Here is an 18,245-nt window from a genome sequence, read left to right as displayed (position 1 = left end):
CCACCCAACAGACCCTGCTCAAATGGATCCTGCTCATGACAGAAAACACCTTGAAGACCATGAAAAGCATCCCTCCGGAGCACCCTCAGACCTCTGCCAACACCACATCTTCCCGAGAGCCGCCTCTGCCATTGCACCCCAACTACATCAGATGATCCTTCAAGACCGCCACCTTCCCCGATGACTGAAACACGCAAGTTCACCTCCCTCCTGAAGAAACCCTCCGCTAACCTGACCTGATGGACCTCAAAAATTTCAGGCACATCTCCCTGCTTCTCTTAGTAACCAAGGTCATCGGAAAGTACATCAACACCCAGCTAGCAAACTTCATCACAGCTAACAATGTCCTGGACATCTCCCAATCGGATTCTGAAGCAATCACAGCACCCAGACCTTCCTACATAGCTGCCACCGATGACATACGCTCCCTCTGCGACCAGGACAAATTGGCAGCCCTCATCTTGTTGGACCTCTCGGCTACATTCAACACCATCTCCCACTGCACCTTAGCCACCAGAGTTCACGACACCAGCATCCATGGCAAGGCACTCGACTGGATCCACTCCTTCTTCACCAGCAGAACTTACCGGGTCAGATGCCCTATCTACCTCTCGGAACCGGCAGGCTAAGGAGTGCCACAGGGCTCCTCCCTCAGCCCCACCCTCTTCAACATCTACATGGCTCTCTCGCAACCATCATCAGGAATGACGAGCTTAACATTGTCTAATACACCTACGACACCCAGTTGATCCTCTCCCTCATCAATGAATCCAACATTACCAGACACAACTTCCATGAAGAAATGAAAGCTGTTGCCGGCTGAATGAAGAACAGCTGCCTGAGACTCAACTCAGAAAAGACAGAATTCCTCATCCTTGGCTCCATCACCTCTGCATGGAACAACTCCTGGTGCCCTCCGCCTTCGGAAATACCCCCACCCCGACGGACCACACACGAAACCTTGGTATCATTCTAGACTCATCGATTACAATGAACCGCCAGATCAATGCTGTCTCCTCTACCTGCTTCAATTCCCTCCACATGCTTCGAAAAACCTTCAGATGGATCCCAACTCAATCCAGTAAAACTATCACGCATGCACTCATCAGCAGGAGGCTGGACTACAGCAATGCTCTCTATGCCAGAATCAACAAGAAACTCCTTTGCAAACTCCAGACTGTCCAGAACACCGCAGCCAGATTGATCCTTGACATCCCCCATCGCAGATGCATCACCCAACACCACTGGCTTCCAGTTGATCGTAAAATAACCTTCAAACTCCTCCCCCACGCATACAAGGCCCTTCCTGAGCATACCTGAGCAGCCACCTCTCCTACTATGCACCCAAAAGACACCTCTGATCAGCCCAGCTCTCACCGGCCACCGTCCCAGATATCAGCAAGACTAGAACGGGAGGAAAGTCCTTCTCCTACCTCACAGCCAAACCCTGGAACATCCTCCCCCTCCACCTCCGACCATCTCTCACATTGCCCCAGTTCAGGAAGGACCTCAAGACCTGGCTTTTTGGGTGACCCCAGCACTCAACAGAGCCCCCCTCCCACCAGTGCCTTGAGACCCTCACGCTTAAGTAGTTGCGCATTACCAACCCTTATTGATTGATTGGGTTTCAGGTGGCGTTAACATTTGGTGCCATTCCCTGTCTACAACTGTTTGTAGATAGGGTTTTGTGTCAAAAGGCATGGGTGGTTGCATGGGAATGCCCAGGTACCACCCAAGTAACGTCCCCTTGGCGCTAAGTAACGCAAATCAATGCTTTGCATTGCTTTGTGTTACTTGTAGGGTATGTTCCAATGCAAAACAAGTTAATTGGAAAAAAAATGTTGTCCTGGTTAGCGGCACTTTTGTGATGCTAACCCAGCACAAATCATTGAAAATCTACCTCCTTCTCTGCAAATCATACAAACTGAACCATTCGCATACACTCATAAAGTGTCTTACTCACCTGTTATTAAACATACAAAGCCGCTCACAAAACCACTCATATATTACCTCATATAGGGCCCGATGTAGGTAAATATGAAATACCGATTCCTAAATACCGAATTTTACCGATTCGGGTATTTAGGAATCGGTATTACATATGTAGCTAGAAATTCGTAAAAAATACCGAATCGGTAATATTCGTTATTACCGAATCGTAATACCGATTCGGTAATAAGGAATCACCTTCCATTCATTCCTATGGGCCAGGTGGCCCATAGGAATAAATGGGAAGCCATTCACTATTACCGATTCGGTAAATACCGAATCAGTAATATGGGGAGCATATGCAAGGGTGGCAGGGTGTGACATTGACACCCTGTTGCACCCCTGAATCGTGCATGTGTGCACATGTGGCGCACATATGGCCCATAGTTACAATATTTTCTCAAAAATATTTGATACTCTTTTGTAACATTCTCACATACACATATACCTTTTCAGTAATTTATTTCTCCAAATTAGATGTAATTCATATCCCTGAAAATTGAGTTCATTGATCAAATATAATGTTTTGGTCTTATCAGATAGATACAATACGGTCAGGAAATGTTAAAACTAAGCATAAGAATGACACAACACTCGCACACAAAGCAACCATTAATGATTGCATTTTCAACTTTGCACCAGCTGATAGTGCGGATGGCAGCAAATAAAAACATCTTTCATTTTTAGGTCGATCTTAGGCGCAGCGCGCATGCGCTGCTTGCTCTGCGAGACTGCTGTAGTAGAGTATGGGAGAGAAGCCAGCTCCCACTCTCAGCCTATATTATTCATTGGCTTGTGTCATCGTCTTTCGTAAATGCTGCCTTCAGATTCATTAATTTGCTTGTTAGTCCCTCCTTAGTACGGCCTTATCTTAATTTGTAACCTACCATGGCTACTGACCCATTTACTTCAGTTGTTTCACAGGACCTGTTATTTAGTCTGTAAGCACTATTTACTTAATTGAGTTTCTCCTACTTCAGGCCGGAAATGCGCTTCTTCAGCTGAAACCGTTTGTTTGTTTTTTAAGCAGCACGGCTGCCCCGTAACACTTTCAATCTCTTTAACCTGGCATTGTCTCGTGTCTGTTTCAATCCCCCCTGAATTAAGTTATGAGAATTCCAAGTAGCACATAATCGTGTGCTAATGGGCTGAAGCTGATAACGGCATATCTGTGTTAGATGTTATCCTCACTAAAGCCACCTTACAGGGTTGTTTTCAACAGCCTGTTTTATTAACAACAACAACACCACCAATACCACCACCACCAATACCACCAACAATACCACTACCACCAATACCACCATAACCACCAATACCACCACCACCAGTACCCCACCACCATCACCAATACCACCACCAATACCGCCACCACTACCACCACCAATACCACCATAACCACCTCCACCACCACCACCAATACCACCACCAAAAACACCACCTCCACCACCACCAATACCATCACCACCAATACAATCACCAATACTACTACCAATATCACCACCACCAATACCACCACCTCCAATACCACCAGCACCAATACCACCACCACCACCAATACCGCTACCAATACCACCACCAATACCACGACCACTACCACCACCAATACCACCACCACCAATATGACCACCACCAATCCACCACCACCAATACCACCACCACCAATACCACCAACAATACGCCCACCAATATCAATACCACCACCACCAATACCACCACTAATACCACTACCAACACCACCACCACCAATACCACCACCAATACCACCACCAATATCACCACCACCAATACCACCACCAATACCACCACCACAAATACCACCACCACCAATACCACCACCACCAATACAACCATCAATACCAATACCACCACCAATACCAACACCACCACCACCAATACGACCACCATCGATACCATCACCGTCACCAATACTACCACCAATACCACCACCACCAATACCACCAATACCTCCACTAATACCACCACCACCAATAACACCAATACACCCACCAATACACCACCACCAATACCACCATCAATACCAATACCATCACCACCAATACCACCACCACCACCAATACCAATACCCCCACCACCAATACCACTACCACCAATTCCACCACCAATACCACCACCACCAATACCACCTCCACCAGTACCATCACCACTACCAATACCACCAAAACCACCACCACCAATACCCACACCACCAATACCACCACCATCAATACCACCACCAGTACTAATACTGCCACCAATACCATCACCACCACCAATACCACCACAACCAATACCACAACCACCAATACCACCTCCACCACCAATACCACCACCAATACCACCACCAATACCACCACCACCAATGCCATCACTACCGACACCACCACCACCAATACCACCATCACCAATACCACCACCTCCAATACCACCAATACCACCAGCACCACCACCAATACCACCACCACCAATACCACCACCTCCAATACTACCAGCACCAATACCACCACCAACACCACCAATACCGCTACCAATCCCACCACTAATACCACCACCACCAATACCACAATCACTACCACCACCAATCCAACCACCACCAATCCCACCACCACCAATACCACCACCACCAATACCACCGCCAATACCACCACCACCAATACCATCACCAATATGCCCACCAATACCACCACCACTAATACCACCCCTAAAACCACCACCAACACCACCACCACCAATATCACCACCACCAATACCACCACCACAAATACCACCACTACCACTAATACCACCACAAATATCACCACCACCAATACCACCATCAATACCAATACCACCACCAATACCACCACCACCAATACCACCACCACAATACCACCACCACCAATACCACCACCATCACCAATACCACCACCATCGATACCATCACCAATACTACCACCAATACCACCACCACCAATACCACCAATAACTCCACTAATACCACCACCACCAATAACACCAATACAACCACCAATACCACCACCACCAATACCACCACCAATACCATCACCACCAATACCACTACCACCAATACCACCACCAATACCACCACCAACAATACCATCACCACAAACAATACCACCACCACCAATACCACCACCACCAATACTAATACCACCACCAATACCAATACCATCGCCACCACCAATACCACCACCACCAATACCACCACCACCAATACAACCATCATCAATACCACCAATACCACCACATATACCACCACCACCGATACCACCAAAAACCTCCAATACCACCACCAATAGCAATACATCCACCACCAATACCTATACCACCACCAATAAAACTACTAATACCACCACCACTAGTAATGCCACCAATACTACCACCACCATTATCACCAACACCAATACCACTACCTACACCAATACTACCACCACCAATACCAGCACAACCAATACCACCACCAACACCAACAATACCACCACCAATACCACCACCAATATCACAACCACAAATTCCACCACCAATATCACCACCACCACTACCATCACCAATACCACCAATACCACCACCACCAAAACCAATACCACCAAACCAAATACCACCACCAATACCGCCACCACCACCACCAATACCACCATCACCACCAATACCACCACCACTAATACCACCACCACCACCAATACCACCACCACCACCAATACCAATATCACCACTACCAATACCACCAATACCACCACCAATACCATCACCACCAATACCACCACCAACAATACCAGTACCACTACCACCAATCCCACCACCACCAATACCACCACCACAAATACCACCAAAACCAATACCACCACCACTAATACTGCCAATGCCACCACTACCACCACCAATACCACAATACCAGCACCACCAATACCACCACCAATACAACCACTACTAATACCACTAATACCACCACCAACAATACCACCACCACCACCAATACCACCACTACCACCACCACCAATACCAATACCACCACCTCAGCGCCCCTTGCTCACTAGTAATAGCAGGGCCACTGTAGGAGGCCGGAGCTGCTGCTGAGACCATCACTCCCTCCATGCCTACCATGAAGAACAGCCCGCCCTGCACCAGGAGGTGAAGCCAGGGCCCTACTACAGCTGTAGTGTTTTTTATTAGGCCAAAGATAGCAATGACATTATGTAATGCCACACTGCACACTCAAATCACGGAGAGGGGAAGAAATAGCTTCCCCCTCCCGCTCTTCCTCCTGAGCCACAACAGTGTAATCACGGAGCAAAGGGTGTTGGAGCTCTTTGTTAGTGTTTATAGCTCGGATCATATGTAACTCTCACTTCACAGTTCGTGTCTGTGTAATTTACAACGCTTACACATCTTCTTCACTGCAGTATTTATTAATACTTTGAAGACATCGCAGGCCAGTCTCTTCCTTTGATATTTACAATCTAACAAGCGGTCGAGAAGGCCCCTTATTGCAATGCAATAGGTCTCGCATTTGCGAGAGTTGAAGCTGTTGTAAATGACAATGCCTTTTATTTATGTTTTGAAACCCAAAACATAAATAAAAGTAATTGTCATTTACAATGCCAATAACTCAAACTCTGCTGAATACGAGAAATATTGCATTGCAGATGCTTGTTTTATTTTGTCACTCCATTCCTGACTGGTTAGTATGTGTTAACCCTTTCATGCACTTTTATAAAGAAGCCCCATATGGGTGGGTGTTTTGCACACTTCTGACATTGGGCTCTACTTGGGCTACATTTGGGTGATATTTGTGCTATATTTGGGCTCTTTTCTCTCTTGTGGTCATCTTGGGAGACTTATTTGTTATAAAGCTCCCTAATCTCCTCATTACTGCAGTATCCTGTGTAGCAAATTCTTTCAGCTATCCATTTCGATTCCATCAAGATGGTGATCAGATGTGCCACACTTTTGGCAGAAATTCAGAAGGCTAGCACTCTAGTTGCTCATCAGAACACTGTAGTAAACTGCAGATCACCAGAGAGTTAACTGGCAGTCTGCTGCTCATGTTGAAAGGGCAGGTTTCAGTCTACACGTCAGAATGTTTTAATGAAATAGAAGAGGAAGATATTTGAGAATTCACTTAAAACAGGTCCTCATATTTCTTTCTACAGCACTAGCCATAATTTCTATGACAAAATGAAACCCCCTCCATGTGTTCCTTTCTAAATTAAATGTTTTGAGTTTTACCAGTTTGATTCAATCAGGATGGCTTCAGGTGTGCCATACGTTTGTCATAAGTAAGACTGTTAGCGCTCTTGTGTTCCTGGGACCACTCTGGGAGGCTGCAGTTAATTTTTCTTTCCTCTGTACTAACCATAATTTCTGACAAAATGAACCCCCTCATTGTGTTTCTTTCTAAATTAAATGTTTTACGTTTTACCAGTTTGATTTATTCAGATGGCTTCAGGTGTGCCATACTTTTGTCATAAGTAAGACTCATAAAGCTCTATAGTTGTTCTTTAGAACATTCTGGGAGGCTGCAGTAGAACACATGGGAATCAACTAACAGGCTGCTCCTGTTGGAAGTACATGTTTTACTAAGAATGTCAGGCTTCCTTCTCATATGACTGAAAACATCGTGTGAATTTACAGAAAATATGCTCTCTTTTTAGCTTCTGGAGCATCTTCTATAACATCTGTGGGAAAATCATTAGAAAACAGTTTTATCTCAAACTTGATTGATGTACTCCCAGCTGGGTTTTTTTTCACAGGGTAAAATCACCTTAGAACACACCACAATTCCTAAAATTGGTATGGTACTATCAACAAATGATTTCTCCTTTTTGTGACCCTTGAAACCTACCATTCACAACAATGGATTGTAACGGGTGTATAGGGTCCCAAGATGGCTGCCAGCAATTTCTGGTTGAAGTGCTGACAGCCAATCAGATCTCACCATGAGATCTGTGCTTAGGCTCTGCCCAGATATCCTTATTTCCTTTCCCTTCTGTTTCTCAACAAACTACTGAATGGATTTACTACTGAAACGTGATCTGCAAACCAAATCTACCTTCATGCCAAATTTGGTGTAATTCCACCCAACTGTTCGTGCCTCTCTTTTAGATATCATCACCAACATGAAGCTCACACACACCAATCTTTTTCTACTGGGAAACTTTAATCTCTGGGCAGAAGGAGACCTATCCCCCGGCTTACAAAGAACTGGTGATCACCTGTGAAACTATCGGTCTCTAACAACAGACTCAAGGTCCAACACACACAGCAGGCCACACTCTTGACATTATTTTTTCCCCAAAATGCCTAATATCAGTTGTCAAAATTATCCCTTTGTGCTGGACTGATCACTCACTGATCACCTTTCACCTACATGTGGTTAAGAACTTGGGACTTCCGGAAAAAACAAACACACATTTAGTAGACAACAGAGCGTGGCACAAACTCTCAACAATTAAGTCTAAGCACTTTTTCAATGATGCACACTTCTCTCTTGCAGACTCTACAGAAGAGAATTATCAAAAGTTTGAAAAAGAGATCCTAAAAACACCAGATGAAATGATACCCCTGACTATTCAGAAACCCTGTAAAAATGTATCAGCCCCTTGATATGATGCATCTCTGAAAGAAGCCAAACTGAATTTCATACAATTAGAAAGGAAATGGAGGCAACATAACCAAAACAAAGACAAGATTTGTCTAAAATCTGCATTTAATGACTATAAAAATAAGATAAGAAAAGCAAAAGCCAACTAATACTGTGGGCTGATCAGCGCGGCCCCTGGTGTGAGGCCTGCTCTTCCCTAGCAGCTCCTCCGTGCTCTGCTCCGCTCCGCTCCGCAGATCCTCTGGCCCAACCCAGGTAGGGTTTGAGACCGCTCTGTGACGAGTGCCCACCTCGCTGGCATTGTAACTGCGCTTGCCCCCTCTCCTGGTAGCATTATTGTAGTTTTAGTTCCCCACTTGTGCTATTGTGCTATTGTTTCCTGTATTCTGCCCATTATTGTTTTTCTTCCTCTGTGTCCGTCTACTTTTTCCCGCCGTTACCACACTCACCTCCCAGCAGCACGTTCCCTCTACCTCCCCTACTTAATTGGGGCCGCTGCGCGGTCGCACCGCTGGTGTGCCGAAAGCGAGCCTAAAAGAAGCCCGTCTGCGCCCGCCCGTGACCCGACCGCGGCCAGCGCCAGGAACCCTGGATCTCCAGTCATCCAACGCTACGACACTACCACCCTCCTCGCACTCAACCCCGGAAGACTCAGAGACTGCCTACAGGCCTCGCCGAACACAACCCACTGCCAGTTCTCCTGCGTCCACTGCCGCCAAACCTTCAGCACCACCCCGGTCTCCAACACTCCTGATGCCAGCACCAACGACACCCTAAAATGCATCCTCCTCAACGTGCGCTCCATGCACAAACCCGCCTTAGAGATCTGGAACCTACTCGACTCCCTCTTGCCCAACATCGCCTTCTTCACGGAGACCTGGGCCAACGCCTCCTCCACCCCTGACATCAATACCACCATCCCGGATGGATATAAGATCCAGATAAAGGACAGCCCCAACCACCCTGGAGGGTGCCTCACCATCGCCCACAAGAACACTCTCCGCCTCACCACCTCCAGCAAAACCTTCCCCTCCACCAATCCCCTGCACTTTCAGATCCAGATAAGCCCCAATGCCACACTCCGAGGGACCATGGTCTACAGACCCCCCTGGCCCCCGGACACACTTCATCACCACCATCACTGACTTCATCGCACCCAACGCCATTGCCTCAATGAACTACATAGTCATTGGAGACCTGAACTTCGACAACCTCAGCGACCACAACTCCATCATCCTTCATGACAACCTCGCCGACATTGGACTCAAACAACTCGTCATCACACCAACCCACAGAGCAGGACACACCCTCGACCCCATCTTCACGGCAGGAACAGCGTTTACGTCAGCCACACAACACAACCGCCATGGACCGACCACCACTGCGTACACTTCACCTTCAACAAACCCAAGGCACCCAAACCAGCCAGATACCCACCACGAAGGAACTGGAGCAAGGTCACCGACGAATAACTTACCGCCACCCTCACCCGAGACAAACAAATCTGGACATCCGGCGCAAACACCGCAGCCAGAGGACTCCACACTTGGATCTACAACTGCGCGTACGAGCTTGCCCCGTTACGCAACTCCAACAATCAGCCCCCAGAAAAGCCGCCTGGTTCACCACTGACCTCCAAGAAGCCAGGTGCACCTGCAGACGCCTGGAGAAGAACTGGAGAAACACCAAGACAACCGAAAACTATTCCACCTACAAATAAACCATGACAGACTACCACAACCAAATCAGAACCACCAAGAGGAACTTCAACCACAACAAAATTCTTGTCAACTCCGCCAACTCCAAGGAACTCTTCAGTGTCATTCAGGAATTTACCAACCCACGCAGCGAAGCCACAGACATCACCCAGTCCCAAGACCTCTGAGACAAACTTGGAAACTACTTCCACCTCCAGATCAAAACCCTCTACGACAACTTCACCAACCACCCACCAGACACCAAAGCTGGCACCCCGCCCCCCAGAGATACCAGCCAGCTCATCATCTCCAACTGGACACCGATCACGACCGAAGACACCGCCTCGACCGTGAAAGGCATCCATTTGGGGGCCCCCACCGCCCTCTGCCCCCTCACATCTACCACAGAGCCGCAGCCACCATCGCGACAGAACTGCAATGCACCATCAACACCACCTTCAAAGCAGACACCTTCCCAGATGACTGGAAGCGAGCAGAAGTCAGGCCCCTACTCAAGAAGCCCACAGCTGACCCCATCGACCTCAAAAACTATGGGCCCATCTCGCTCCCCCCCTTTGCAGCCAAAGTAGCAGAGAAAACAGTCAACAGGGAACTGACACGATTCATCGAAGAGAACGCCGTCCTCGACCCGTCCCAATCCGGATTCCGAAGCAACCACAGCACTGAGATCGCCCTACTCGCCGGCACAGACGACATCCGCACCCTCCTGGACCGAGGCCACTCTGCAGCCCTCATACTACTCGACCGATCAGCGGCTTTCGACACCGTCTCCCACCGAACACTAGTAGCCAGACTACACGACGCCGGTATACAAGAAACAGCCCTGAACTGGATCCGCTCATTCCTCACCGGAAGAAGCCAAAGGATCATACTGCCACCCTTCCTCTCTGATCCCAAAAAATAACCTGCAGAGACCACTGAGACCGATCCTCTTCAACATCTACATGGCCCCCTCACAACCATCACGCGACAACACGGCCTCAACATCATATCCTACGCTGACGACACCCAGCTCATCCTCTCTCTCAATAAGGACCCCACCAATGCCAAACTCAACTTCCAGAAAGGGATGTAAAACATTGCAGTCTGGATGACCAACAGCTGCCTGAAGCTCAACGCCGAGAAAACAGAAGTCCTCGTTCGCAGAACCACCACTTCAGCACCTGGTTGCCGACTGCCCTCAGAAGCCCACCCACCCCCTCAAACCTCCCAAAAACCTCGGCATCGTACTCGACTCATCACTCACCATGAACTGTCAGGTCAATGCCGTCACCTCCCACTGCTTCAACACCCTCTGCATCCTCCGCAAGACCTTCAAATGGAGTCAAGGAAGACAGTTCCCCACGCACTCATCACCAGCACACTGGACTATGGAAACAGACTCTAAGCCGGCATCAACAAGTCCCTGCTCCACAAACGCAAGACAATACAGAGCACCGTCGCCAGACTCGTCCTTCGCATCCCCTAGCATGAACACATCAGCCAACACCTACGAAAGCTCCACTGGCTCCCTGTGGAGAAAAGAGTCACTTTCAAAATCCTTACTCACGCCTACAAATGCCTACACAACAACGGACCCAAATACCTCAATGACAGAATCAATTTCCACGCACCTAAAAAAAACCTCCAATCTACCAACCTCGCACTGGCCGAAACCCAGCACATCCACAGAGCCAGAGCAGGTGGAAGATCCTTCTCTTACATTGCAGCCAAGACCTGGAACAAACTACCGGCAGACATCAGACGAGCCCCCTCCCTGACCCTCAAGACCTGGCTCTTTGGCTAAATAGATCTGCGGAACCACACCCAGCGCCTTGAGACCCTCATGGGTGAGTAGCGTGCTTACAATTCCCCTGATTGATTGTTTGATTGATTGAATGAAGCAAAAAAGACTTTTGAAATACTCAATGAATTCACTTATCCCTTCCACTTCAAGCAAGAAAAGACACCGTTGCAAAAACTATGTGACGACCTGTATGAATTCTTTGAAAACAAGATTAAAACAATCTTAGAAGGCATTGACAAACGCAGTGAATTAAATACCTCTACCCCAAACATCAATAGTCCCCCTCAATCTGCCATGCCACACCTTTTGGATTTCACTTCAGTGACTCTGATCAGGCTGGACCCTATCTCTGTTGAGGCATTCAAATTACTGTATAGATCCATTAATTCAGGATCACCTCTCGATCCCCTTCCACCAAAGCAATGGAGAAAATGGGAAGGTGAACAGTCCAGCCCCCACTTACAACTTTGCAATCACTCCCTTCAAACTGAGACAGTGCCTGACTGTTGGAAAAGGGTTATAGTTAAGCCACTGTTGAAAAAAGCCCCGGTTGACCCATCAGTTCTAGCTAATTTTAGACCAATCTCCCTTCTCAATAAAGAATTTACAGCGTCGTGTCAGTACAATCTTGCCGCAATACATAGAGGATCACTTCATGAGGAGTATTTTGACCCATTTCTTGAAGGATACAGTTGAGGGATTCATTCTGAATTTTAGAGGGCAGGGTGTTCTAAATTCTCAGAGCAATCCAAGAGAAAGAACAGTTGTACGTTTTCTTCTTGTGAAATCTCTGAGGTTTCAGAAGTAAGGTTATTAAGAAATAATCACTTCCTTGTAGAGAAGTACAAGTTTTTTAGGCGAAGGCTAGGCACCTCCAAAGTCATTTCACTCAGCTGCTCTAACATTCCAACTGTAGGAGCGTAGAGATATACCAGGCGGGGAGGAGAAAGGGGAGAGGCAGGAATGTACCAACACATGTTATAGATACATGGGGAAAATATGGAAGAGAAATATACTAAAATATGGTTAACATTATAACACATGTTCTTTCTATAATATAAAATAAACATACATCATGAAAGTAAAAAATTCCAGAAGTTAGGATTCATTATGAATAGGAAATAAAGGTCCAGTACTGGGTGGTGTAATAACATACACAGGCATGCATAAATGCAACAATTTAGTAATGTAATCCTTATGCCACAGAGCTGCTTTCCGTAATCTGGCTAAGGAGTAGTCACCCTGCCTGTTTCTATTTGTGGTAAAGGACATATTTAGGACATTTGGACACCCTATCCAAGCTCCATGTTTGTCATTGTTCAACACTACCACATTGTTGTATACATGTGTAATTTCTTTGGGACTTGAATAGCAACTACTTTTATTCATATGCAGGTTGGGGAGGTTCACTGCTACTCTGTCACCAACTTCTCCTCCTGGTTACTCCTTGTCTTGTTATACCGGGAGATGTACTGTTCTTGGTGTTGCCTGTTCATTAACACATTCTCCCACAACCCACACAGGTTGCCCTCCTCCCAACCAATTGGGAAGTAACATAGTTCCTGGCTCTCTGCATTTCAAAGACATGGAAGGAGAAATTCCTGCAATAGTGTTGGGAGAAGTGTGGTAGGACCAAAGCATTTCATGCATGGCTTTCTCTACAGGATGTTTTGAAGTCATGGCTGAATATACTCCTTATTCATTCTGTTTGTCCTTTCCAGCATACCACTCACTCTGGGACAATACAAAGCTGTCCTGAGGTATTTAATAGACAACGTGGATACAAAAATTGCTCATCTCTACTGAAGTGAGCTGCACCTTGTTTTCCATTATCAATGTACTAGAGATACCCTCTGTGTAAAATGTGTCTTTTTTAGTAGTGATGGAATTTAAAATTATATTCACAATCCAATGAGAGGGATAGTCTATTAAGACTAACATGTACCTTCCCTCATTAGCCCTGTGTTTGAATGACCCTATACTATCCAGTGCCAATTTGTCCCACAGTTTACTGGGAACCTCTACTGGTGAAATAGGAGTCTTCCTAATCACTCTGGATTTATCGCTAGCAGCACAACTCACATTCTTTAACCTTGTTCTTCAATAAAGTATCCATACCTGGAAACCAATAGAGAGCTCTTGCTTTACTCTTGGTATAACTCCTTCCCGGGTGACCCTTATGGGCAAAGTCAACAATCCTGTCCCAAAATTCTCTAGGTGGGATCATTTTGTTGTCTCTTTTTACCATATCACCATCAATGCCCAATTCTTGCCTGACTCCCTAAAACATTGCAGGTCATCCACAAGACAGGACTGCCACTTGGACCACCCTTTGATTATTTTATTTTTTACTTGGGTAATGTTTGGTCTGCTGCCATGTCCACTTCCCATTCTTCCTTAGTGATAAATCAAGTATATAAATCACAAAAACGGGTTCTTCTAGGTTGCTTCTAAACAATCTTTTTTCTTCTCAATAGGCAACCTGGACAGTACACTGCCAGGTTCTTACTACCTGGGAGATATTTCATCTTAAAATTGTATCTTTCCAAACTCAGGACCTATTTTGAAATCCTAGTAGTGGCATTTTATATGCCTTTAAAAGAAAACAGAAAAATAAGGGGTCTGTGGTCACTACACAAAGTGAATGGTAAACCCCACAAAAAGTACCTAAAGTGTAATATTGCCCAATAACATGCCAATTCTTCCCTTTCTAGTGTAGAGTAGTTGCCTTCTGATCCTTTAAAGGCACGAGATGCAAAAGCCACAATGATTTCCTTCTTATCCACTATCTGTGTCAAGGTAGCTCCTATACCCTTTGTACTCACATCAGTTGTCAAGATGGTCTTACGTTTCACATCGAAATTACCCAAACTAGGTGTACTAACAATAGCCAGCTTTATGTCATTGAAAGTACATTGAAGCTCGGCATTCCTATCAAAATACATAAATAAATAAATAAAGAAATAAAACGGCACCCTTTCTTCATTATTTCCCTTAATATAGAAACTTTATCTGCAAACTATTATATAAATTCAGCCATGTACTCTACTAACCCTAAAAAGGATCTAAGTTCAGCCTTGGTAGAAAGTGGTGGTGCATCTGAGACGGCCTCCACCAGATCAACTTTAGGTCTAAGGCCATCTTTAGAGATTGTGTGCCCCAGATAATCTACCGACCCCACTCCAATCTGACACTTCTCTAGCTTCAGGGTTAACCCTGCTTCTTTTAGGACTGATAAAACTGCTCTTAATATTTCATTGTGTTCTGCATCAGATTTGCCACATACTAAACCGTCATCTTGAAAACACATGACTCTATCTAAGCCTTTTAAAACTTGGTGCATTATCCTTTCGAATATCGCAGCTGCGGAGGCAAGTCTGAAAGGCATCCTGCGACATCTGTAAGCTCCAAATAGAGTGATGAAAGATGATAAAGACCTCGACTCTAAATTGAGTTCTACCTGATGGTAGGCTGACAATAGGTCAATTGCACTGAAACAACGTGCGCTATCAATCATTCTCAACATTTCATTGATTCTAGGAAGGGGAAAATGATCTACCCAAACACAAGTATTAAGATCTCTGAGGTCTATGCATAAACGGATACCTGTTCCCCCAGCCTTGTTTGTCACGACAATTGGTGACAACCATTCAGAACTTTCTATAGGTTCTATTACTGCTTGTTTCACCAGTTTCTCAAGTTCCGGCTATAACGGTTCTTCCATGATAACTTTTTGTACAACAAGTTGGGCATTGTATTTCAACTTTATGTTGTGTTGACAGTTAGTTAAATGTCCTATGTAGTTCCCAAAACGTTCAGGATATTCTTCACATACACCCCTCCCAGTGTAAGACCTTTCACATAACAGCACTTGTTCTGGATTATTAGGGTCTAATTTCATCCCTAAATCCTTTTGGTGCTACCACACTAGGAGGTTGGATCCCTTTTCTGTTACATATATTTTTCCAACAGTCAAGCGATCTTTAAATTCAATGCACATAGTAGTTATGCCTAACAGGGGAATGGGGTCCTGTTGTAACCACTCAGTTTGATATTTGCTTCTTGTAATGTATAACCTTTTCATGCGCATTTTCTAACAAATACATCAGTCCCAATCAATGTATAAGGAGAGCAAGAGTCTGCAAAAACCTCTACCTCTTCCCCATGTGGGATAGGAATGATGTAGATCTGGATCTTGTAAGTCAATCTGGAAAATTCATTTTCCTTTACAATCTTCACTTCCCACTATGGCATGCACTTGTTTGGTTTCTGTGATCTTGCAGGCTCTTGCATAGTGTCTCCTTTTGTTACATTTCCTAGACATACTTGAACGTACTGGGCAACTCTGACTATTTGACAAACTTGTACTATTACCACACCTATAACATTTTGGCTTAACATTCTCAATACTCAATTTGAATTTTGATATATTGGCTACCTGTCTTTTATTCATGTGCAAGCAATTTTCCTGGAATTTTAACGTTATTAGTGGACCTAATTGACTGATCACGTGTTAATGAGTCACACAAAACAACAAAATCACACGTGTTAGAAAGGCCTCTAAGAACTGCTACATAACTGGTCACCTTTTCATTCTTCTCTTGAATTCTTGTAAAAAATGTATGTCTTTCTAATGCCACATTTATTTTTTGGCCAAAGTGTTCTTCAAGTTTCTTAAATGGTAGCTGATACACATATAACTGCTCCTCATCCCTAGTCATCAATGCCCACTGAAGGATCACATAAGTATGTTCTCATAGATTTTCCGTCCATGTACCCCCAGATTATGCGAACAAACGTGCTGTTTTCGAAATGGAGAAACTTTTCTCCCCCTATGGCTAGTAAGTAAAATTCAAACAGTTTCACCCATTCTTTTCAAGGTAAGACTGGATCTTCTATGTCATTCAAGAAATGTGGCGGTTGACTCATGCTAGCTGCAGCCATAGTTTTAAAGATAGTGATGGGCTACCAGATTGCTTGGATTAAACTAAAGGCAAGAATATCCTATATGTTTCTAAAAAGATATAAATTAATACAATATGCCCACCCCCTGCAATAGTATGTAAACATTAACATGAGGCCAGAATACACCCACAACAGAGCAAGATAACCAACATTAAAATACATAAAGCTGTGCAAATGACTCTTGGAATATGCTCCAAAACTGTGGTCAGTTATTATATCTATATTGCTAAATTGAATGAAGTATTTCAGGATGGCGGTGGAGTCTGGATTAATTGGATATGTGCAGGAAGTACTTCAACTTGTGGGCGGAGACAGGATTTCCTGTACGAATGCTGGCTGAGTAGCTCTCGGCCCCTTGCCTGTGAAGAGGAAGTAACGGTCCGTAAGTAAAACTTATAATTATGTTAAGTTGTGTAGGTAAACCGCTTCTCTTAATATGTTGAGACTTTCCAAACTGCAGCTCGCCGATAAGTAGCAGGAGGTGTCCTGGCTTACCTTCCCCACCTACACCGGCGGTGCTTGAGCGCAGCGAATGCTGGCCTCTTTACAATGTCAGAGCACTCGTTGCAATCTCCTCCCACTACAGTTTGTTTTCCTTAAAACCGCAGATAAAACTGAAAGCTCTGCTTTTACTGCATCGAAAGTAAGATGCTGACAAACCATAATTTCATACATATGGAGCCTGAAAGAATTTCCAGTCAACCACGCCCAGACGTTCAATATAGAACGTTGGGAGCCGGAGAGATTCTGCCAAAGAAAGAAGACAAATATTCAGCTAGCAAAGTAGCAGCAGGTGTATAGAAATACCAAGATTTGCGAAAGATAAAATTTCACTGCCTACTGCTGTAGATATTTATGAGGAGACAGTTGACAGCCATGCAGAGAAGGAAGGAATTAAGGAACATGCAAAGTTCCGATACTTCCTACCTTCTTCCACTTAAAGACTGTCACCCCCTGGTGATATACAGGTACCCTTTGACTTGAGGATAATCGTATCCCTTCAACCAATTAACAGCAACTTACACATTTTCTCCTGTAGTTGCCTCATCGCAATGTGAGTGACCAATGATAACAGGGGTCGAGGTGTCTTTTGCTGTCCAGCTGCCTCCTGCACAGCTTGAAATTCCCCAAGCTCATCGCCAGTATTAAGAAATAAACACTTCCTAGTAGTTCATGTTTATAAGACAAA

Source organism: Triturus cristatus, chromosome 2_1 (genome assembly GCF_964204655.1).
Source record: "Triturus cristatus chromosome 2_1, aTriCri1.1, whole genome shotgun sequence".
Taxonomy (NCBI): domain Eukaryota; kingdom Metazoa; phylum Chordata; class Amphibia; order Caudata; family Salamandridae; genus Triturus; species Triturus cristatus.
Note: the sequence above shows the minus strand (reverse complement) of the source record.